Genomic DNA, 26,437 nt, shown 5'->3' with positions numbered 1-26,437 from the left:
GGGCAGCTACGACGGTGGCTGATTCAGATTCTTCAGAAGATGATGTGGCTGAAGCGAGACGAATTTTGGTAACACAAGAAAGGATTCATGGGAAAAGGAAGAGAGACGATGATGATAGTGAGTCGGACTTTGAGGAAGAAGTACATCAGTTGGTCCGCAGATCGAGAAGGGAACGGACAGGTGCAGGTTCGGGAGCTGGTGAGAGCTCAAGGGTGGTACGTTTCACTCCACCCGCACTGTCCGGTATGACTATAGTTCCGTCATCATTACCAGTTACAAGGCCAAGCGCCACGGACGTTCCCGTGGTGGCTACCTCATCCTCATTCGGCCTCCCACCCACTACATTCCAGCTATCGACTCCGGAGATTGTATCCTTGCCACCTCCAACTCTTACTCCAACGGAGGTCGTGGCAAGATTTATTGAGTCGACAGTTGTAGCTACTGCAGGGTTGTCGGTTACGATACCACCTGCGGTTACGTCTACGCCTACTTCTGAGGTCCCGGTTACATTGGAAATCCCTCCTCAGTACACTCAAGACATATCACATCTGAGGTTTGATTTCGATGCAACCTTATCCGACTCGGAACGAATAGCAGCACTTGAAAGGGTCGTGGCAGAACAATCAAGGGTAAATCTTATCCAGACCCATGCTATTCAGCGCCTCGTTGCAGAGAATCAGATACAGTCGTCCCTGCTGATCGAACATGGCAAAATAATTGATGCCTTGAAGCAGTTCTTGGCATCTCAGGGGGAGACGAGCTGTAAGGGTGATGAGCTGAGGACTAAGAAGCGTAATGATCGAGACGATGATCCCAATGCATCGAAAGGTGCAGGTGGAGAGTTACCAAGAACTGATCAAGCTCTTGGGACTTCCACATCTCAGGGGGAGTCAACGAGTGCAGCTGGCGGTTCGGGTGATGATGTGGTGGTCGTGGATGCTGAGATGGTGGATGATGATATTGTAGGTGATGATGATGTGTTACCGGTTGAAGAGATAGAGAAGATTGGGGCAGAGATTGTTATTGATAGTGAGATTGAAGAGGGAGAGATTGTAGAGGAGAACATTGAGCACGAGATTCCGGAAGTTGATAAGTCTGATATAGGTCAAGATATGGGAAGTGATGAGACGGAATGGGAAGAGCAGCCAAGATGGAAAGAAGGCTACGCTCAGTGGTTTGTAAAGACAAAGAAACCGGCGGTCCCTACTATGTTCAAGAAAAGTTACAACATTAGAGGTTATGCTGAATCGAAAAAGGGGATTATATGCTGGTTATATGATGAGCAGTTGAGGCTCTTTGTGATTAAAAGGTATGATGGTGTTCAGTACTTCAAGAGGCTGTTGAGATCGTTGAATACATTGCCTGAGTGTGAAGTGAAGGACTTAGCCAGATTGGGGTTGATAAACAGAAGTGATGATAACATGGCTAGGGTCATTGGGAAGATTGTTTGGAAGGAAAGTATAAAGGAGAAGAAGTTCGAGCTGTTGAAACCACAGAAAGGAAAACTTATTGAAGACAAAGATAGAGGGTTGAGAGCATATGGCAAGCCTTGGATGATCATGAAGTATAAGTCGATCCGGTGTTTAAAAGAGGTGCGGATGAAACAAATGCCCAAGGATGTGCTCAAAGATCTGAAGTGGTGGTATGTTGATTGTGAAACAGCTGAAGCAGTAATGGAGGATGAAGATGAACAAGAGATGCTGAGAGTGTATGATGCAATGCACTTGGTGAATTTGTCTCAAGCCGATCTGCAGGTGCTGAACGAGAAGAAGATATTTTATATTCCTGCTTGGAAAGAAGAAGCGAAGAAATATCAAAGAATAGTATCGGTTTGTGTACGAGAAGGAGTTCATGCTTAAAGATGAAGATACAAGATTGTTGAGATTACAAGACACGTGCTTGAAGATAGAGATATGAAGCTACTGCCAAGGGGGAGTCTGTTGGTACATGATGTCAGTAGTTCAGTGTCTAGTGTCTGTAATCGAGTTAGTTGGATTTGTATATTGATGTAAGCGAAGTTCTCACAAGTTCGCTGATATAGGCGAACTTGTGGAACAAGCGAAGTTAGGGACAACTTCGCCTAAACATGCTAGGCGAAGTTGTCGTGCTTTATAAGCTGTTAGGTTACGGCTGAGTTTAATATTATCGTACGAATTAGTTGTTAACGTGTTTACGAGTTGTCCAGAGTTTGTGATTGATATCACGTGTTTCCAGTTGCAATACAACGTGTCTTTGTTTATTGTAACGTGTGTTTGATCATGTTAACGTGTATCGTCTTCTACGCTCGTATCGTCTTACGTAGGGATTCCGCACCTACGTAGAACGAGATATTCCGTGTAGATCCGGCTGGGAACCTACAATGATCAAGCAAGTATTCTACACCACGTCGAGCCATTAGAGAACCAAAAGCTCTGATACCAACTGATGCAGTTTCGGAAGCGATCAATGGCTCGACAGACTCATGATTAATCAAAAGAAGATAATTGAACCGAAGTTCCAAGAACAATGTTCTTTATATTAAAACTTAATCAAAAACTAATGAAAACGTTTACAATCAATCCTATTTATACTAGACATGAAAAGATAAAAATGGAAACTAGATAAACATAAAATAATAAAAGATAAACTAATAATAAAAACGATTTTCGATGCTCCTGCATCAGTTTATCACATTGTATTACCTTTTAGTTCACCAATATATATGATGTGGCCATGAGGGTCCTAAACCTCATTTATGTATATATAGGTACCCATACCCACTGTTGCTACAACAAAGATAAGACCAATGATAGTGAAAGGACTGGTTAGGCTAACAAGCTTCAAGGGTTCAGGTTAACCTAACGCAGGTCGTGGTGTCCCTCTACGTTTGCAAAACGTAGAAGGAGGTTTACTAGTTTGTTGTTAGTTGTTATAGTTTACCGGAGATCCAAGACCCAGATGTTTGGAATCGGTTTTTGGATGATGTTCTTGATGAAGCTATGAAGTTATTGAAGTAAGAAAGAAATAAGCAAAAAGCATATTTCTCAAGGAAGAAGAGAAGATAAGGGAGAGTATGTTATCTGCCCAGATCTTGTGGTATTCTTGTTTATGGCTAAGTCTTTCCTATATAGGAGAAGAGACTTAAGCCTTTCGTCCAGTTGTAACTAAACTAGTTCCCCTCCAGTTTGCCTAGAGAGTTGACCTTTGTGAGCGGGAAGCTTTGGACCGCTGGTCTATAATTAAAATAATAATACTTTATCTGAGCATGTCCTTTGCTCAGAGGGGACAATGATGTGAACAGTGAGTTGACATCGTACTGTAGCACGTGGGTACTTGTTTACATAAGTTTGGGCGGGAAATGAAGCTTTTAACCTTTTAACCTTTTTAGCGTTAATGTGTTCCAGCCATTTTATTATTTCCTTGGGCTACCCCCGTCATCAGCCCCCCAAGTCAAAGGGATTTGAGAGGTAAGCTCAAGGGCTTCTGACTTTTGCACACATTTTGTTTTATTGCTTAAAGGCTGCTAGGCTTGTAGGCTTCGAGGCTTTGTTTAGTTTTGGTTGTTTTTTGAATTTCTGACATGACAGTTGATGTGATGGTAACTGTCATATTGTGGTTCCCAATAACTGCTTTTTCATTAATAGTTATCAATAGCATAACTATTCATTTTCTTCCAGTTTTTCTTTAAAGTTTCCATCATAAACATATTCAAGTTCCTTTCAATCCTCTTTCAGGTTAGTTTTGATCCTTCATCTTTCCTTCAAAATTATGGTTGCCAAAAAGGATCTTTCGGTCAGTTTTTCCTGATTAACCCAAGAAGAGGTTGAATCGTTTTGTATTGAGTGGGGAATAGGGTTAAAGTATGAACCGGTTGCTCCGCCGGTCGATTCGTCGATCGATCGTTGTCCGGCGGGTTCCATTGCTCTATATTGCCGTAATTTTGAATTTTCTAATCTCCAGCACCCTTTTTCAGTCTTTGTTTTGAATGTTTTGGAGTATTACCGTGTATCGTTCGGTAAAATCCATCCTTTAGGGCTTGCTAGGGTTTTGCATTTTGAGGTTTTGTGTAGAGCCCTAGGTTATGACCCTTTATTGTTGAGTTTTCGCCGTTTCTTTCGCTTAGCAAAGAACGGTGATTGGTATACTTTTGAACATACTGAGGTTGATACGTGTTTGGTTTCCTCGGCAGTTACAACCCTCGGTTCTTGGAAGGACCGTTTTTTCTTTGTTTCCGACTCTATCCTTCCGTTTAAGCCCGTTTAGAGACAACCAGAGGCTGTTCTAAATGAACCAGAGCCGGCCGAATCGGAGTTGAATGAGGCTTTTTTGAAGTCGATTAGGAAATGTCCGTCGCGTCTTCGTCCTTTTCCCGAACATCTTCTTGTGTTATTAGGAATTAGCAAACTTTGGGATAAGCCTAATCGTGATCCCGTACTTATGAGAGATAATAAGGGTATGCGTTTGTTTATCCCGTATTTGTTTTTTCTCTTTGATGTGTTTGTTAATGGGTTTCCTTTGTGTTTGCAGTCATGTCGGCTTTGGACTTCTTAAAGAGTGATGATACCTCTGATGTTGGTTTTACTGATGCTACGGCTGTTGTTGGGGATGATTCGGTGGCTCGAGGGAAGGAGGGTCGGTTTGAGGATGCTGAGTATGTTGGGGTTGCAAACGTTAAAGGGTTCACCAAGACCGCTGTTCCGAAGTCTTCTACTCGTCGTTCCATATGACGTTTGCTGAAGTCTGTTGGCCCCTCATATTCTCACGAACCGGTTGAGGTTAGTGATGACATTCAGGTTGCCGAAGACCAAGGTTCAACTGTGGAGGGTGAAAAGGAGCAAGGGTTGGTGGTTTCCAAGAAGAGGAAATCGGCTGGGAAGAAAGTTGCGATGTCTATGGTTCAAAGGTTGGATGGGAATGCAGTTTATGTGCCGGAGTGGAATGTCAAGGTTGGGGATAGTTTCAAAGATCCCGAAGTTTGTGCTGATGTTTTAGCCAATTTTGCTCCTCCAGGGGTTCGTGATACTATCTCCGAGATGGAGGGTGATTCCCTGTTGTCCAGGTTGATCTTGAACTCTTGTAACTTTTCTGCCCTTTTGGCAGAGGGTGTCACTCGCTTTCGAAATGGGAGGAAGGAGTATAAGGAATTTATGAAGACGAAGGAGAAGATGAAGGCCTCTATGGCAGCCATGAAGAAGGAGGTTGAAGGTTTTTCAGAGAAGGAAAAGGTGTATGTGAAGAGGATTGACGAGTTGTCTCGTGGCCATGAGATTGAGATGGCGGATTTGAAAAAAGCTATGGAAGCTGACAGGGCTAAGTTGGATGCTGATCGAGAAGCCTTTGAGGTGCAGAGGAAAGCCTTCGAGATGGAGAAAGAAGGATTAAAGGCTTCAGTCACCCAGACCTCTGATGACAACAAGTGGCTAATTGAGCATGGGTTTCAACAGGTTGTGACTTATTTGCTTCATTCTAACGAATTCAACTCGGTGTTGGGCGGTGTGTATACGAAGCTGTTGGCCCATGGTAAGAATTTGGGCTTTGTTGCTGGTTGTAGTTATCACGAGTCTGGCCAACCTATGGAGAAGTCACCCCTGTTCAACCATGAAGCTTACAAGCTTTTTATGGATTCAGTTCGTGCCATGGAGAGGCTCACTTACCCTTATGTGGGTGAAGTGTCATCATGCTTTGGTAAGCCTCTTTCTGTGTTGAAGGGTTTGAAACCAGCCGACCTTGATGAGAAAGTTGCTAAAGAGGTGCTCGAGTCCTTGTCGAAGAAACGCTCCCGTTCTGGTGACAGTGAAGAAACTTTATCTGGGGGCAGCGACGGATCTCATGTTGCAAGCCTCGAAGGATCGGTTGTTGCTGATGTTGGCCCGCAAGTCAATAAGTCCAAGAAGGCTAAGGGTGGTAAGGCTAGTACTTCAAAGCCTGTTTATGATGTTTAAACACTTGATTCGTAGCTTTCTTAGCACCTTAAAACAATGTTATGTAATCTTTAAACAATGTAGGTTTGGCATGGAACTCTTAAAGTTTTTACCTTGTGGTTGTGTTTGGCCTTTTTGGCCCTTTGAACATTTTCTTGGAAATCCTTGTGATTTCCTTGTTTAGCCTTAATTGGCTTATTATGTATGAATGCTGTTAGTTATGGCCTTGGAATGGCCTTGTTTATGAACTATGATGTTCTATGTATTTGTGTGTTGGTTGCTTGTCTTGTTAGTTTGATGTGATTTTATCTAACTTTCCTTAAGAAGTTTTAGTGCTGCAGTCACTTTAGCTTCAAGGCTTCATTAGATAAAAAGCACATGTTGACTATCCTTTGTATCACTACTTAGTGTATGTTTTTGTTTCGTAAACTTTTTCTAAGTTTAAGGAACGAATTGGTGTAGGCTGTTCAGACCTGTCTATGAGACAAATTTTAGTTGAAAAAATTTTCTAAGTCTCATGGAGTTGAATTGATATAGGTACTCACCCCTTATATAGGTCCATTTAACCCTTGAAACTATTGAGCGATGTGGCCTGGGAGCTCATCCCCTTACATGGCCCTTGCCATGGAGTTTCTTGCTAGGTTCTCAACCTGATTATAGGATAGTAAAGACAAGTTATGACAAAAAGTTTATCATTCATTCAAGAGGTTGTTGTTCACAAAAAGGAGAATTATACATCTCTTGAAATTCATATTTAGATCTTGACTAGGCATGGAACCTTTTAAGGATTTTGCCTTTCCAGTGTCTTGGAAGCCTTTTTCCTTCTGCGTCGGCCAGCTTGTAGGATCCACCCTTGTGAGCTTCAAGGATCGTGTATGGTCCTTCCCACTTTGGGCCAAGTTTTCCTTGATTTTCTTTCTTGCTGGCCTCGTTGTTTCGGAGTACAAGGTCTCCAGGCTTGAAACGTTCATGTTTCACTCTTGCATTGTAGTAGGCTTCCACTTTTTGCTTGTACTTAGCCTCTTGTATTGCGGCTTGATCACGAACTTCTTCGAGGAGTTGCAAATTCAACATGGTCTAATTGTTGTTTGACTCGAGGTCCATGTTGAGTGTTCTTTGAGTCACAACTCCGACTTCGGCTGGGATTACAGCTTCCGATCCGAACACTAGGCTGTAAGGCGTTCATTTGTGGCTTGTTTTTTCGGTTGTTCTTATTGCCCATAGAACATTTGGGAGTTCTTAAAGCCAATTGTTGTTATGCCTTCCTAGCCTTGCTTTGACTCCTTCAACGATGGTTCTGTTTGTTCTTTGAACTTGGCCGTTTGATTGTGGGTATGCGACTGAGCTGAACACTTGAGTGATTCTGAATTCTTTGCACCATGTGCTGAAAGGCTTCTCAGCAAATTGTTTCCCATTATCCGTGACCAACACTCCTTTTAACCCATAGCGACAAATGATTCTTTCCCACACAAAGTCATTGACTTGTTTGCCCGTTATTTTTGCGAGTGGTTTGACTTCAGGCCACTTGGTGAAGTAGTCCACGGCTACTAACAAAAATTTTACCCCACCCTTGGCTGGTGGGAATGGACCAACAATATCCATTACCCACTTGTGAAAGGGCCAATCCGAGGAGATGGGGACTAGATCGTGTTTAGGGCTTTTGGGAACCGGTGCATGAATTTGACAAGCTTTATATTTCTTGAGTTGTTCTGTTGCATCTCGGTGCATTGTGGGCCAGAAGTATCCGAGGTTCATCAGTTTTGCAACCACCGTTCTTGGCCCAAAATGAGCTCCACATATCCCCTCGTGAACCTCTTTGATAAGATATTGACTTTGTTTAGGGCCCACACATCTCAACAGTGGTGCAAGGTAGGCCTTTTTATAAAGGGTTTCTTCTTGCAACACATACTGTTTGGACTTTATTCGAACCCTTTCAGCCTCCGTCTGGTCCAGAGGTAACTCACCATTTTTGAGGAACTTTTCTATGGGAGTCATCCAATTTGGACCTTCTTCAGTTATTACATCTTGAACCTCCAATTCTTGAATTGAAGGAGTTTTCAGCACTTCCACCAATACTTTCTTGGTGAGATGTGCAAACGTGAGGGATGCTAGTTTGCTCAGGGCATTGGCTCTTTTGTTTTGTGATCTTGAGACTTGTTTGATGGTGCACTCTTGAAACGTGGTCATCAACCCTTTTTCCTTTTCACGGTATTTTTTCATGTTGGGCTCTTTGGCTACATAGCTATCATTGACTTGACTTGAAACAAGCAACGAGTCTCTGAAGACTTGCAACTTTTGGATCTTCATCTCTTTGGCAATCTTCAGACCAGCAACCAATGCTTTGTATTCAGATTCATTGTTGGTGGTCTGAAATTCAAGTCGAAGAGCATATGTAAATTCTAACCCTTCGGGGTTGATTAAAACGAGCCCAGCTCCTGACCCTTCGATGCTGGAAGCTCCATCGGTAAATAGCTTCCAGGCTTCAGGGTCAGAGGGTTCAGTAGCAGTTGTATGTATTTCAGGAATGACTTGCTTTGGAATTTCTACAATGAAGTCCGCCAAGACTTGGGCTTTGATTGCTTTTCTTAGGACATAGGTGATGTTATGTTCACCTAGTTCCACAGCCCATCTGGCCAATCGGCCTGAATTTTCTGGTTTTTTAAGCACACTTTTGATGGGTTGGTCAGTGACCACTTGTATAGGGTGTGCTTCAAAGTACCTTCGAAGCCTTCTGGCCGTTTGAATTAAGGCCAGAGCAAGTTTTTCCAAAGGAGGGTATTTGACCTCTGCCAGTTTTAGTGTTTTAATAAAGAAATAAATGGGTACCTGAACTTTATCTCGTTCGATGGTTAGAACCGCGCTTAGTTCTTCTTCAGCGACTGAGTGATAGACAGAGATCAGTTCTCCCATTTCAGTGGCTGCAATAGCTGGAAGTGAAGCCAAGTGTTGTTTCATTTGGCTGAAGGCTTCCTCTGCTTCCTCCGTCCACCTGAAATCTTTCTTGTTGGTGCAACCCTGTAGTGTTTTGAAAAAGGGTAGGGACTTCTCAGCAATCTTGGAGGTAAAACGCTTCAAGGCTGCAAGCCTTCCATTCAGACTTTCCACTTCTTTTTTGCTTTGTGGGGATTTGGTTTCGAGAATAGCCCTGACTTTGTTGGGATTAGCTTTTATGCTTTGTTTTCCCACAATGTGTCCTAAAAACTTGCCTTATTCGAATGCGAATGAGCATTTTCCAGGGTTGAGCTTCATGTTTATCTTTCTCAAGTTTTGGAAGGTTTCTTGTATGTCTTCAAGCATTTGATGCTCGGTTTTACTTTTGATTACTAGATCATCAACACAAGCTTCCAAGTTTCTGCTAATTTGGCTAGCAAATGCTTTGTCAACCAAACGTTGGTAGGTTGCACCGACATTTCGTAGGCCAAAGGGAATCTTTTGATAACATAAAATACTCTTGTCCGTGTGGAAAGCGGTTTTTTCTTCGTCTTCCACTTTCATGAGAATTTGATGGTAACCCTTGTAAGCGTCGAGAAAGCACTTAAAGGGATGGCCGGTTAGAGAGTCAACCTTGAGGTCCATCTCGGGTAAGGGATAGCAATCCTTTGGACATGCTTTGTTTAAGTCTTTGAAGTTGATACACATTCTCCAAGACTTGTCAGGCTTTCGGACCATGACTGGATTAGCCACCCAAGATTGATACTTGACCTCACGTAGGATCCCGGCTTGTGCAAGATTTTCAACCTCTTGACATGCTGCTAAGCTTCTTTCAGGAGCTAGGCTCCGTTTCTTTTGGACAACATGCTTAACATCGGGAGGTATTTTGAGTTCATGCTCTGCAATGCTTCGAGGGATGCCTGTCATGTCTTCCGGGCACCAAGCAAAGACATCGCTATAGTGTATCAACAGCTTTTCAAGGTGTGAGAGAGTTTCTTTGGAAAGGCTTGTGTTAACCCGTACCTTTTGTTCGGGGTACTTGGGGTTTATGATCAAGCCTTGCTCTTCGTCTTTGCTTTTTGAGCTTTCCTCTTCAACCGTGTAAACCTCTTGGATAGGTTGGAGGGTTGCAATCCCCCTATCGGTGGGAAACTTCACAACACCTTGACTAACCAAGACAGCCATGTTGAACACACATTGCCCTGGCCTTCCTATGATCACATCATAGTTGGAAGGTGTGCTGATAACCACAAAAGTGAGTGGTTTGGTTTTCTTCATCTTGCCTTCACTAAAACAGACATCATGGGTTAGTTGGCCTAAAGGCTTCAAGGGTACGTCGGCGATACCTTTTAGATGACTCGGAGGGTTGAAGCCTTGAACGCTCTTCCTTGCTCAGCCGGTTGAAAAATCTTTCATACATGATCTCTGTGGCCGCCCCTGTGTCAATGTAGGCTTTGTTTGTTTTGAGTGTTCCCACGTTCGCTTCCACCGTTAGAGGGTTTGAGAGTGAGTAACCTTGAAGTGGTGGGAAGCAGACGCACTGAAGCTCCCAAGCCTCCAAGCGTTGTCGTTTGTGGGGAACACCTTGGTCTATATTCACCATATTCACTTCTTTGATTTTTCTTTCAGCCATCTTGTCTGTGACCCCTTTCACCAAATGAGCCAAATCTCCAGACTTGACAGCTTCCTCAATTCTTCTCTTGAGTTGAAAGAAATCATTTGTGTGGGGACCTTTTTCTTCGTGGAACTCACAGAACTGGGTGGAGCTTTCGTTCTTCTTGCTTTTGGGCAAGGATCGAGGAGGTCGGAAGTTGTGTTTAACTTCTTCGGTGGCAAGGATTTCCTGAGGGGTTTTGGTTAAGGCTGTGAAGTTCACAGTCTTCTCCCTGCTTGGAGGGTTCCGACCTTCAGGCCTTCGTTGATCTGAGCTCCTTGGATATTTGTCATAGGGATTGTAGTTCCCTTTCTTTCGGTTGGGGCTGTTGCCTCGCCAACTAAGAGCTCTCTTTCTTTGTTCTTTGAAATCAACGGCCTCCCTGCCTCGGATATGAGCTTCAGCTCGTTCGAGAGCTTCTTCAAGGGTTTTAGGTAGGCATTGTTAAAGTCCCTTGTGGGTATTTTGAGGTGATGGCGTTCATGAAGCCTGCCACCCTCATTTTTTCGTTAGCCTCCACATATTGTAACCCTTCTTTTTTGTACCTTTCGATGAAGTCTCGAAGTCTCTCATCATCTTTTTGCTTTATCTGGAAAATGATGGTGGCATCCTTGACGTACCTTCTTTGCTATGAAAAGTTGACCAAGAAGCCTTTGCTTAGATCGTCGAAGCTTCGAACGCTTTGAGAAGGAAGGTCATTGAACCATATCCTGGCTGATCCAACTAACGTTTGCCTGAACATCAGACAACATTCAGCATGGGACCATTTTTTGATTATGGCTGCCCCAGTGAAGACCTGGAGGTGGTCTTCGGGATCTTCAGTCCCATCATACGTTCTTATATGGGGTGGCATCTTGATTTTTGTTTGAGAATCATAATCGGCGATTTGTTGAGAGAAACAAGATAGGTTACTGGGCTTGTAAGGTTTTGCCAAATCTTCATCTAGCCTTACAGCAGGATTATGACTCGTTGTTCCTTGGTGAGTATCCAGTGCTTGGTTGATGAGTTGGGTCCAAGGGAAGTGTGCCATCATTTGAGCCATCATTTGAGGCATGAGGTTAAAGCCTTGAAGGCTTTCAGGGGTTGCTGCTGTTTGGTTTGTTCCCACGAGAGTGCTCATTGCTGCACTTCGAGCCAAGGGTAAGACCGACATGGCCTGCTCCCATGTAGTGGCTGTGGGAGGAGCGCTTGAAGCTGGTGACTGCCATATTTGGTCAAGAGTGGTCTCATGTCCAAGAGGTTGTGAAGTGAAGAAAGGGAAAGCCGTTGGGCTTGGTCTCCCATAGGTGTAGGGTGTAACAACTCGAACAATTCAAAAAAAAAATTATATTTTAGTAAAACCCGACCCTTTTCGATGTTTGAGAAATTTTACCGCATTTATCAAGTAAATTAACCATTTTTATATTATTATTCAATTAGTTATATAATATATTATTCTAACTTTTATGTTTTAGCAAAAAGAAACCCAAACTATTAGTTTTAACTAAATTTGCTTCCATTTACATACTTTAGGGACTGAAAGTGAAAATTTTGATATATTATTATTATGGAATCCATTTAACCCGGTTCTTATCCCTAACCCGACCCGATTTCTCAACCCGAACCCACAACCATGATCACACTCAAATCTGTGAGCTCTAATCCAAGGATTATAATTAGTATTGATAATCCCAACTCGTTCATATGTTAATTTCGGCCCAATAACCAAACTCAATTACAATACCATGATCTGCAAGTATCGATTACGATCATTCTAGAAACGAACTATAAACCCTAAATCCCTAATTCTATATAAACGTTAATGATATTCCAATTAACTTCACACATACAACCTTAAACCTGCCGCCAATAATAACCATATACGTAATTGTATTTTTATCACCTCTTGCTGATCGTTCTTACTCCTTTAAGCGCCGACCCTGTTTGATTCAATTCACCCACCTCCGTTCGTCATACAAGGTAATTGAATTCATGGTTTGAATAGCGTTTGCGTATAAATCAAAAGCCCTAACCTAATTTGGATTAACAATTACTAGTTTACGGGATTGATTAATCTAGGGTTTGGAATCTCTGGGCGTTTCTGCTTCCGTTTATAATTAATAGGAGCTGTGTTATATTGTGTGATGCAACACAGTCCAGCTGGATAAGCCATTTGAATCTTGTGTTGCAGGTCGCGGGTTCGATCCCCCGACTTTATAATACTTATTTTTCTCACGTTTTCGTTCGTGTATATATGTGATTATGTGTATGAAGTATATATAAGTTAACGTGAACCATAATATTTTGATATAAATATATATCAAGTAAACTATAAGTATATTTATAAAAATAATAATAATATTATTAAGATGGGTTTTACTTATATAATCTTTAATAAAGTATTATAATGTACTTTGTTTATAATTTAACAAATTAGAGATTTTTCATAAGATAAAATATTATTTAAAGAGAATATAATATGACTTAATAATTCTATTTATTGAGCTTTCTTAATCGATCAAGTTCATTAACTTAGTATTTTCGTATTCCGTTATCATGATTAGGCTTTATCGTCAACGCGTGCACCGCGATCATCAATCTTAATATTCCCTTTTCAATTTTGTTCGTTTATCGATGTGAGTACCACATTCCCCTGTTTTACTTGTTTTCCACGTTTTGGGGACATATGCGTAAATATACTTTTCATACATACTTATACACAAAACTGCAACTTTGTCTTATGTGTTAACAACTTATACCTTACTTGTTTATGTGCTTATTTTCTTTGTATGCTTTCGCATTCGGAGAGGTCCAACATAATCTCAGTCTCGTATGATCATACGCCAGTCGTTATAGCCTTGTGCTTCTCGACATCTCAGTTATACTTGCTTATTTGGTTAATTTGTTATTCTCATATGACTTGTCGCAGCTACATATTTTGTTATATATACTATATGTACAACTAAATTGGTGTGTTGCTCACTCAACATGTGTTGTTGACTAAACTTTATTTTATACGCATCTGCAGATTGGTGAAGACTTAGTGAAGAATTTAGCTAGAAGAATATTTTAATCAAGAAATATAGATTTTGTATTGTTGTATGAATTATGTACTTGTTTGTATTTGATTTATTTGATAATTGTATTCAATTAATAGATATTGTCATTTAAATATTGTGCATGATAGTAACCTTGAGAGCTGTGACAATCAGTTCGCGCCCCGGCATTTCCGCCGTAGGTTGGGATGTGACATAGGGAGATGGGTTAAAGGGTTGACAGGTTACACTTGGACCAGCTTCAAAAAGAGAAGCAGCCGGTCGTGAGCTGGTCAAAGGGGAAGGTGGACGTCCGAGCGACAATGAGGGCTCCGATTCGTCATAATCTAGCCTTATCCTTATCCCCTTTTCTCTTTCTAGGCTCACGTGTTGGTTAAGAAGATGCCTTAGTTGCAAAAAATCCCATGATACCCCTTCCAGCGTCAAGTCAACGCGCTCCGGGGTGTTCGTGACTCCTGCATGGGGGGAAGGAACTCCGGATCGTGAAGGGGCTGGAGTTCGGAAAGGTGAAAACTCAAGGAACAATGGTTCCGTTCGAGTTCCTCCCGGAGTGGAAAAAATCGAGGTTGTCACCGGAGTTTCTTGGCCGGCGCTGGGTGTCGGTGTTCTTGACACTTGGTCGACTTCATCTTCTGTCTTGATGATTTTGAGAAGAATGGAGCTACACTACTGGTCTTTAAGATAAAGTAAGCGGCGTAGCCCCACGGTGGGCGCCAACTTGTTGCTACAACAAAGATAAGACCAATGATAGTGAATGGACTGGTTAGGCTAACAAGCTTCAAGGGTTCAGGTTAACCTAACGCAGGTCGTGGTGTCCCTCTACGTTTGCAAAACGTAGAAGGAGGTTCACTAGTTTGTTGTTAGTTGTTATAGTTCACCGGAGATCCAAGGCCGAGATGTTTGGAATCGGTGTTTGGATGATGTTCTTGATGAAGCTATGAAGTTATTGAAGTAATAAAGAAATAAGCAAAAAGCATATTTCTCAAGGAAGAAGAGAAGATAAGGGAGAGTATGTTATCTGCCCAGATCTTGTGGTGTTCTTGTTTATGGCTAAGTCTTTCTTATATAGGAGAAGAGACTTAAGCCTTTCATCCAGTTGTAACTAAACTAGTTCCCCTCCAGTTTGCCTAGAGAGTTGACCTTTGTGGGCGGAAAGCTTTGGACCGCTGGTCCATAATTAAAATAATAATACTTTATCTGAGCATGTCCTTTGCTCAGAGGGGACAAGGATGTGAAAAGTGAGTTGACATCGTACTGTAGCACGTGGGTACTTGTTTACATAAGTTTGGGCGGGAAATGAAGCTTTTAACCTTTTAACCTTTTTAGCGTTAATGTGTTCCAGCCATTTTATTATTTCCTTGGGCTACCCCCGTCATCACCCACCATCAGTTTGTAGGCTCTCCTCTTTTATCAACAAGTTATAATATTAATTGTGAACAAAATTTGCAAACTCACCTCTTTCATTCAGGAAGTTACTAAAGATAAAATGAAGCCTTCTTTGATGTGCTATATCATGGTTATCTACATGTTCCTTAATAAAACACAAGGTATGTTCAATTGCCACTCATACATACACCCACGTACACACTTGTATACATTTTAACACGACCTGAAACATGATACAAAAATTAAGTTTTGGGTTGTTATTTCTAAGTGATTATGTTGAGCTTGATACCCGTCAGCTCGTGGCCCGCTTACATGTCACTTCATTGTAAATCATTTGGATGCTTTTAATGAAATAACCATTTATTTTTTTTTAAAACAATACAAAATAATATCTTAAACAATAATTAATATTAGTAAAGCATACTTCATATGCTAATGTATTTTAAATGCAACAACCAAGAGGTTATGGATTAATGGATACTCCTTAGCTATTAAAATATTGTATGCTCTTATTGTGAAGGTATCTGGCTGGAAAAAAGTAGTGTATTAGCTAGGAACCATCAATATTTCATCACCAAGGTTAATTTAATTATGTCAACTTCATGTTGAATTCTTTATTTATCTTTTATTTTAATTTTTGATATGGTTGTGATTATTGCAGAGTTTATCAAGCACTCCAGACGTTGAAGCCGCCATAGTTACTCATGAGGCTTTATCAAGTACCATCATAAAGAAGATAAGATTAAGTTCTTATAGCCACTGGTAACCATAAGAGTCATGAAGATTATTATGGCCCAAGACATCATCTATCTAGACACCATTAATTAAAACCCTAAAATTTACTTGGTGTAGTTAAATAACGTAAATTAGTTTGAATAAGCTACATTAAAACTTCGAGTTTGGCTCATGAGAAAGTTTTTTAGTTTACATGTCATCTCGTTTGTTATTTACAAATTAAATTATTTATGTACATTTATAATTATTGTTTTATATATTTTCACATAACATATATTATTTAATTATATTAAAATTATGTATATAACAATACCTATATATATATTGTAATATATATTTGTTATATTAAATAATAGTAATTGTTTTTGTATAAATAAAAGCTTAATATTTGAAGTATCGGTTCAGTACTTTAGTAAATATTAAACGAGGTTTGATTTAGGCTCAAACTTATTTAAGTTCAGCTGAATTGAGTTTTTTGGTAGTGATCGCAAATAATTACTCTATAACGGTTCGACTCGTATTCTCTCCTCAATAAAACCCTAATCTGGACATACATCAAGTACTGAACTAGACATTTGGCAGATTTTTTGCGCCCTTTAGTTTTTAGTCAACTCCATTAATTAGCTAGATCAATAGTATCCACTATCCACACACCTACAAAGAAAAAAGTAGGTGAATCATTTAAGTGAATTTATCATGCCATTTACGCTTACACAAAATTTCTCTCTTTTATTCAATTTTTTGTTTTTGTTTTAATATTTGCAGGAATAATTAGAAAACTTATGGCAAAAACAATACCTACTAATTCAACCACCAAGGTTAGTTTATTTTCTTCATATGAAAGAATATTAACAAAATAGAATGAAGGAAATAAAACTACTGATTAACGTTTTTATTTGTCATGTACAAAATTACAAGAATGACCTGAAAACCGACCTAAAGTTAACTCGTGATCAAGTTGGAAGGGTAGAGACAATCTCCGGATGTCATCGATATAACGGGAATGGATTATTCTCTGGCCAATAGAAAATCTCCGATACACAATTTAAACGAAAATAAGAGTTACATTGATTATAACGACTGGTGATCGATGTGCAATATGTATTACAGTTGCCATCTTGTAGATACTAGATAGTAATATATTTTTAAAATGAGTCTAATTTAATGTATGATGATTTTGTAAACTTGTCTGAATATACTGCATGGTGAAAGGAAAGATAATAAAATCACCATATTCTAATCTAGCTTATTTCAAAACGAGTGAGTAAAGACAATAATGTTGGGTTATATGTTAGAGCATCTGTAATAGAGGGGCTAATGATGTGCGAAAATGTGTCTATGAAAACTAAGACTCACAACTAAGCTTTAAATTAAAACGGAATATCCTAACTTAAGTTCACACAACCGGCAAGTGTACCGATTATATGTAGTAAAGACTAAGGAAGTCCGAGTATCGAACACAAAAACACGTGAGGTGGCTCAGATTACTAACTCTACTCAAGTCCTGCCTAAATAATATATTTGATTAACTTATATATCTAAACTAACTTAACTTAACTAACGGTGAAACTTAACGAAACTAACTGGAAACTTAACGGGATTTAACGATAATAAGAAAACGAATCACCTAGGTAAGATGACTTAACCGGTATAGGATGGCTCAGGTGCTAACAAGTGTATGAAACCGGCTTCTAAAGATGAACTAAGATAGATGTAATCAAGGCAACTGGGTCCCTACGGCCAGTTTTACCAGAAAACCCTAACAATGTATATTTAGCTTTTAATTTACGGTTGTTTATTTACGTACCCTAATGATTTATTACTTGGTCCGTATCAAAATCACAATCCTCACTAAGGCTCGAGCTAACTACAAACCTAGGAAGAGAGGGGTAATTCAATAATAAGAATAAAATAACTCAACTTACAAACTAACCTAGTTGATAGCTAGAAAACCGCACGTGGTCTCGCAACGGGTAACTAAATCAACTAAAGCAGAGAGATAAGCTAACCCCTAAGGTTTTGGTCCAACTCAAAGAGGATGATCCTACTTACCTAAATGATTCAAGAAACGTAAACCCTAATGGCACGCGTCTACCACAATCAATCAACACACTCAGTATTAACCGAACTAGCAATTAACGACTACACGAAACAAATTCATGCGATAATAAACTACTCGGGGATCATGCAACCTAAAATACATCTAATGGCAGAAAGGTTCATGGAATAGTATCACAAATTATGAACTTTACAATAACTAAACAATCAAACACGAAATTAGCACCGAAAAGTGATAAATCAACCGTTAAACATCAAACCTAGGTGATTCAAACAAGTTTAGCCAAGCATAATGAATGAAAAACAGAGAAAATAGATAAATATGATAAACTTGTTCATTAGAATCTGATTACAACTTGTTTGAATGTCTAAAACTCAAAAACGAACTCACAATCGTTAAAATACTAAAAACCGACAACCGGGTGATGAAATAACGAACCGGGTCCTCCTCCACCTTGGTATTTCGTCTGGAACATGTCTTAGACGTCTGAATGGTTTAAAATCGTTCATAGGGTTTATGCTCCATATATAGATGTTTAAACACCTCCTTCCTAATATAAAATAGGTTAAAACAAGCACACAAGCCCACTAAAAGACAAAATAGATGGGGTAGCTGATTCTTGAATATTCTTGGTAGCCTTGGGGACATAAGGGACGCCACGTAGCATGGGCATTGATGCCTGACCTGGTCGCGTAGCGCGGCGAGGTCCTGGGTGCTCGTTTCTTCGTTTTCTAACTCGTTTATCTTCAAACGTGCAAACCGACTTCATCTGAATCCCGTTTGAGCCGATTCTTTCTTCATTAAACTCGGATTTTCTCTCTTTTTAACATTGGACCTATCATATACACAAACATTTAATTTCATGCAAGAACAAGTTATATTCGTTAACGGTTTACGCACAAAACAACACAAAAACGGGATAAAACGCTATGTGTTTTGCAACACATCATATATCCCCACACTTGAACCTTTTTCATCTCTGAAAAAGAAATCTACACAGGATCATAACCAAGTGAAAAACAACAAACTCCCAGATTATTTAACATTACTAAAGCACAAGAAACAGCTCGACATATTGACTGCGATTGCCGGTATAGTTGTCCACTTAAACCCAGCCACTAACCAATCAAGCCCCCCCAATTGCATTAGGCGTTTTAAGTACAAAAATCAAGGCTACACCTACCCAATCTCAGACAAAGAGAGCTAGAAGAACTAGAGTCGAAGCAATTTGGTTTGACAAATCACCATAAGCCAAGGACTCGTTGATGGTACTAATTAGATGCACTCGGTGAAATTTGATAGATGAATGTCCTGTGGAAGTCGTACGAGCTATTCCTAAATATTATTGGACTTTGTCCTATAAATTCCTAATTTGATATTTTTTGACTAAGAACTTTCGAGCCCCAATAGTGTATCCTCAGAGTCACTATCCCCTTGGTAACACGTAAACTCTAAGTCCCGTCTAGTATGTGTATCTTTGGCCTCTTTTACTAACTTTAAAGAATGCTTCTTTGGCATTTTACAATACATAACTTTCTCAAAATCATTTGCTTTTTTTTAACAACTTTTCGGAATACTCATAACTTTCATAACATACTTCTTTTTTTTATTATTATTTTTAATATCACCCTAAATTATATAACTATTTCTAAGCTCGTAAAAAGATAAACATGTGGTGGTGTGCTGGTTTGAGTGCATTAAAGTCTTACCATCTCAAAGTTTTTTTTAGATTATTGTAATCCTCCCTAAGCAACAAAATTCGGTTTCACCGTTTTTCAAATTATTATATATATAAAATCCGCTAAATAGGACTATCAAAGCTAGTTGGGCCTACCAACACATCCCAAATCAGATATGCAAACCATCTCTTCTTTTATTATTATATTATAATTTTCAAAAGTTCCTAGAGTTCGTTAACAAAACGGTAATAATATCATTTCCTGTTTAACGTGGAAGAAAAACAATTTTCAAGGGATATTTTTCTTTAAAACTTTTTTTTTAATATTAACTCCCAAGATTTTCAATATTCTTTTATTTCTCTTAAAAATGAAAACGTCAGTTCCCCATCCCCACACTTAAATTTCACATTGTCCTCAATGTGAGACAAGCAAAAGACAAAACTAAATATAAAGAAAAATAAAGTGGAACAGACTCCCCTGGTATATGTGATCATGAAAGTGTGCGGTGAATCATGTTCCTCGCCCTCCTATTCAAATGCAAGCTTAAAACTCCAGTGCTCTCTATCAAGCTATCACTCACGAACGAAAGCGGCAATCCATAAGCAAATTGCATCCCCACACTTGTTTAAAACTCTAGCTCATCAACCGTCATCAACCAACCAAGGAATAACCTGCAAGTAAGAGAAAAAACACCCGGTAAAACTCGGAAATAAAAAAAAAATGAAAATAAAATAATAAGGAAAGATATTACCGGGTTGCCTCTCGGGAAGCGCTAAGTTTATTGAATAGTCTTCAGCTGGAATCGCTCCCGAAACCTCAATCAGGAGGCTTCTCCTTTATCCGATTTTCATCAATACTCCTCAACACTCTCCTCTTACAACTGGTCGGGAAGAAACCAACTACATCGCTCTCATGGGCCCAAACATACAACGTGAACTTGGCCCACCAACTCGTAGACTCCCCCAAAAATGATTCCTTGAAGTGAAACGGGAGTGACGAACTCTTCTGCACACCATGATCTCTGAGCCTATATATCCTCCTTATTCTTTTAACCAACTTTTTAAACCTCGACACGTCCCGAATGGAGATTGAGTACGATTCATGTTTTGGTTTTTCACAATTCAAGTGCAATGGTGGGAAGACTGAATCACCAACCACCTCATGGCTCTCCTCACAAGGCTCCTACTTGACCCCCACACTTGGCTCGTTATACAATAGATCCTTAAGCAACTTTAAATTGCCAAGTGGGTCAAACTTTCCTTCATCCATCACTGTAAATCCACCAACTCATCACCAAACTCACCCCTCAACTCATCTTCTCACGAGGGAACATACTCCTCTGTTGTGATTCAATAATAATAGGGAACATACTCCTCTTATCCATCCCCACATCTTCAAATTCAATAATAGGCTCACTAAGTTGTGATTGACTCATTAAACCAAACCTAATTTCATCTAAAGCTTGTTGGGTTGGAAATGGTGCATTTGGATTTGTATCATGGATGATGCATAACCAATCAAACATTATCTAATCCGGATCTGATATTTGATCAATGAATTCACCGGATGAGTTTTCATAACCCAGAAGATTCCCCCTTAAATAAAACATCAAACGTGACCGGGGTTTCACTCGATTTTTCTCTTTGCAATCCAGAATCCCATTTATGTCCATCTGCCAAATGGTGTAATGTTTTTGTTCTTTGACTCCATTCCCGTAAGTTTCCATAACTACACACGTAAACATAAACGGATCACGGGCACCAGATAGTAGTAGAAGAAATTTAATTAAAACTAAAATTAAACTATTTAAAAGAAAATTAAAATAAACTATATTAATCTAAATATATCTACAAAACTATAAAAAGCAAGCCCTCAACTCGGGTCGTTCTCCAATCGCATCAAACCGTGTCCCCGACAACGGCGTCAAAAACTTGATGTGCGAAAATGTGTCTATGAAAACTAAAACTCACAACTAATCTTTAAATTAAAAATGGAATATCCTAACTTAAGTTCACACAACCGGCAAGTGTGCCGATCATATGTAGTAAAGACTAAGAAAGTCCGAGTATCGAACACAAAGACACGTTTTGTGGTTCAGATTACTAACCCTACTCAAGTCCTGACTAAATAATATATTTGTTTAACTTATATATCTAAACTAACTTAACTTAACTAACGGTGAAACTTAACAAAACTAACTGGAAACTTAACGGGATTTAACGATAATAAGAAAATGAATCACCTAGGTAAATTGACTTAACCGGTATAGGATGGCTCAGGTGCTAACAAGTGTTTGAAACCGGATTCTAAAGATGAACTATGATAGATGTAATCAAGGCAACTGGGTCCCTACGGTCAGTTTTACCAGAAAACCCTTACAACGTATATTTAGCTTTTAATTTCCGGTTGTTTATTTACGTACCCTAATGATTTATTACTTGGTCTGTATTAAAATCACAATCCTCACTAAGGCTCGAGCTAAATACAAACCTAGGAAGATAGGGGTAATTCAATATTAAGGATAAAATAACTCAACTTACAAACTAACCTAGTCGATAGCTAGAGAACCGCACGTGGTCTCGCAACGGGTAACAAAATCAACTAAAGCAGAGAGATAAGCTAACCCCTAAGGTTTTGGTCCAACTCAAAGAGGATGATCCTACTGACCTAAATGATTCAAGAAACATTAACCCTAATGGCATGCGTCTACCACAATCAATCAACACACTCAGTATTTACCTAACTAGCAATTAATGACCTGGTTGCGTAGCGCGGCGAGGTCCTAGGTGCTCGTTTCTTCGTTTTCTGATTCGTTTATCTTCAAATGCGCAAACCGGCTCCATCCGAATCCCGTTTGAGCCGGTTCTTTCTTCATTAAACTCGTTTTTTCGCTCTCTTCAACATGGGACCTATCATATACACAAACATTTAATTTCATGCAAGAAAAAGTTATATTCGTTAACGGTTTACGCACAAAACAACACAAAAACGGGATAAAACGCTATGTATTTTGCAACACATCAACTAAAAACGTTCATTTTTCATTACAAGTTAACGCCACATAGATATGTGGGATTTTCCAATTTAAAAGTATTGGTTAAAGAACCTTCTAATTATTAAATGTTATCTAATTCAACTAAACAAAAAAAAGTGACTAATCCTTTGACCAACCTTTTGCCCCAATGCGCCCAAGACAATGGCGCCCATAAAACGTGCAGGCCAAAAAAGCTTCAAAAATGTGCTGGCCAATTCAAGTCCCGATCAATAAAAAAAACACGAACTAAACGAATAACTCTCGCTTATATTAATCAGAATATATAACTCAAAAAACTGATTACAATCTCTCTATCTCTAACTCTAACTCAGTTTGACTCTTAATGAATCATAACTTGGTTGTATCGAACCCTAAATCGGTTACATTTGATGCGTGTCTCTAGATAAACCTTAACTCGGTTGCATCTATGTCTAACCAAGACTTGTTTTATATAGATTAACCTAAGTTACTAGCCAATACAACACCTATTATAATTACATAAGAATTAGGAAACATATTGTAATTAGAAAACACAACCAATTATGACTGATTTATCATTATTAGTCCCTCAAAATCACCGAACTTGAAGACCGAAATCATTAGCCCCCAACATGATTTGTTTGGAATTAGGATATCATAAGTTATTGTTAAATCTTTCCATTGATACAACTAAAAAGATTTTAAAAGAAAATCACAATTTTTTCATTTAGTATCGGCCATGGATCAACGTATTTTAGTATGAGCGTAGTGGAGAAAGGGAGGAGGGTGACAAAGCATCAAGTGGCTCTGATTTGGGGTGGTGGTAGCGATAAATGGATGCTGGATGGATGGCAAGCGAGGCGTTAAATGACATAAGAGGGGATCCCCTGCCACACCCACCACCGCCATTGCCACTTATCCACTCATCGCCACCAACCATCGCTTTCGGTCATCGTCATCGCAGGGGCGAAGCTCTTTGGGGACCCGTTGTGGCCCCAGTCACTGCCGTTTTATTCGTTAGTAAGATAAATTTCGCGATTTTTCCCGAAAATTTTAATAGGTATTAAGCGTGGTCACCCCCAATGTATTTATCCAAAATGCTACTAGTCACCACTGATTTTTTTCAATATAATATCCCATATTTTGTTTTATTTTATAAAACATCGCAGTTTTTTAAACGAAATTGACAAAATATAGTAAAAATATTTGTTTATATAAAAGAGGGGGCTATTTGTAAAAGTAAAAACTTGTTTAAACAAAACATAAAAAAAGAACGGAGATTGATTACTGATTAGAGTTTGGAATTTTATAAAACTCACTTGCGCCCCTGTAACATGTTTGAATGTTCTTATCGGACAGGAGACCACCACATGCCACAGCCACAACCACTGCCATCCTCCGTCCATCGCCTACTGCCCGTTGTTCAGCCCTGTCAGCAAGGTAACTGTTCATCTTTATGTTGTTGTTAAACATTGTATTGCATTTATATTGATTAATGTTCAATGATTATAAAATTAGGGCTTGTAATTGTGGAATTTGGGGAAATTGATCAACTAAACTTGTAATTGGGTTAAACTTTTGTCACCGCGGATCATCACCATCACCCGCATGAAAAGGAAAGGACACGCATCACAGAAGTTAAACTATTGTAGGGGATAAAAGATCACCCACATATGCGGAAGCTTTCCAAACGCGGAATGATGAAAGGATGACATCATCAAAGCAGTAGTAACTAACTTCTTTCTAGAAGGATAATTCAAATATTCTCTCGTGAAGATCACGTGATAGGGTAGGCAATCAAAAGAGGACAGCCGGATAGGTTGTTATAATCGTGCACATGGCCAGCTGCGATATCCTATAAAATGCGGACACATGTCCGATTCGTTATAAAAAATATCTTCTAGAAGATGACAGTTGTACCAATAATATTCCCTTAACCATTGGCTATAAATACTCACTTCATCATCATGCGGTATTCATTCACACCCACATATTACATCAATCATTAAGTGCTTTTTCTCTCTAAGGATTGTACTTATTCTCACGTCGGAGGGTGGTTACGGTAAGACCCTCACTCTTGTCCTTCCCGTAGCGAGCTCACAGTGTTTGTTTTGCAGGTTACAGTTGTCTGAATTGTTAGATCTACACTCCTATTAACCCAGTTATTATATTTTAACCCAAATTTGTTGGAATCACCGGTCTAACCTATTCGTGTTTAGATCCATGCTTCTTCAACTATGAATTATAAGTTGAACTAATCATTCAAATTACTTGCCGCTGCACTCCAAGAGATATCTTAGTCTTGATAACGAAGAGTTTTGTGGTCACCCACTTGCTATGCAATGGGTCGGCAAATGCGGTGATTCGTTCGTATTAATAATCGGATCGTGTCAGTTTGATTCGTTTATCCGTAATTATGGAATAGCTTTAAATATATAACGAAAATTCAGTAGGTATAGAACTCCAAACAGTTGGATGATTTTGGTCCTTGGCCTGAACTTGTTGGCCCGATTAAGCTGGCCCAACAGAAATTGTCTTGTGTATATCTAGAGTTGTAAACCTGAAATGCACGGATCATGGAAATTTGACCCGCTAATTCCGTTTTGTTGCCAAGTTTCAAGTTTGAGATAATTCTTTTGAAACTGCAGAGTTCATTAAACTGTCCAGTGGCCACCGATTCATTCATCGGGTCACCGAACCGAATATGGTTAAAAAAATCAAAAGACTCGGCATGATGGTATTCCTTGTGTTGCAAAAATCTCGACTAAGCACCGATTAATCCCCGATTAATCGCTAGTCCCAACTTCACTGATTAATTTTGGGCTAGTCGACTAATTAATCGGTCAATGGTCAAATCCAGCAAAATCGGCGGTTTCCTACGAGATTCCGATTAGAATCATCGGTTTCCAGCAAGATTCCAAACAAAATCAACGGTTTTCAGCGAGATTCCAACAATAACCAGTAGTTTTCAATGAGATTTCAGCTAGTTTCTAGCCAAAATACGTTTGCATATGCATAAAACTGAAAATTACATATAAAAATGTGTGCATGTATATATAAAATTGAAAAAAAAATACATTAAAGTCTGATCCGATTAATCGCTAGTCCCCACCACATCGCCCGATTAGCGATTTTTACAACAATAAGTATTCCCATTATGATGGATAAGGTTTCGATTACCATAGTGAAGTATGGTTGATTTAATAGATATAGTTTACGGGCCACTAAAAGTGTAAGAACATAATTGATGAAAATAACTCTAAAAATACAAAACTATATACTAAGAATACAAAAGTAATATGTAAAAAGGGGTGTGATTGGTTATTTCGATATTTGTATAATGTGTTGCACTTAATTACTTGTTTATATCTGATGTGTGCATGTGTTGTGCCTGGTGGGCTTTGGAGGTTTCGGGCTTTTAAAAGTTTAGAGCTTTGGGCTTTAAGCTATTTGGTATGGCTTAGCTGGTGAGAGTTTGTTGAAGGCCCATAATTGGGTTCCTGGAGGAGTTATAAAAACGAAGAAAGAGAAAGATCATGATTATTCAAGATATTATTTTTCACCGTTTGGCTCTTGTTTCCTCTCTGTTTTTATAATCATATTCACTGCTAGGGTTTAATTATTGTATTGTTGTTCTTTAGAGTTTTTACACTAGATCATTGTGTTAATGATCTAGTTTCGTTGTAGTCGGTTTATTGGTGTTGTAAGCTTCGTCAGTGTTTGAAGATCTTTGATTGCTTTGTGATTAATAAGACGAAGCATGATTTCTGACAACATATTTTGTAAATGAAAAATTAATTAAATAGTGAAAAGAAATCTTGAATGGAGCAACCCATAAATACAAACACTAATATCTTCTTTTAGAAGTGGCAAACACTCAGAATTTCCTAGTTGAAATCTCATGTGACATTCGTCATTTTCCGATTCGATTCGTTTTTGTCTTCGTATTGTAAACCGACCCGACTCATATCCCAAACCCTTAGATATTATTAAAATGATAGATTTTAGGTTTCACAATCATCTCACGCTTGTTGGATCACGAAAA

This window comes from Bidens hawaiensis, unplaced genomic scaffold (genome assembly GCF_021521415.1).
Source record: "Bidens hawaiensis isolate Kalapana, Puna unplaced genomic scaffold, B.hawaiensis_p1.1 tig00022880_1, whole genome shotgun sequence".
Lineage (NCBI taxonomy): Eukaryota > Viridiplantae > Streptophyta > Magnoliopsida > Asterales > Asteraceae > Bidens > Bidens hawaiensis.
The sequence above is the reverse complement of the archived record's forward strand: the minus strand, read 5'-3'. Positions refer to the sequence as shown.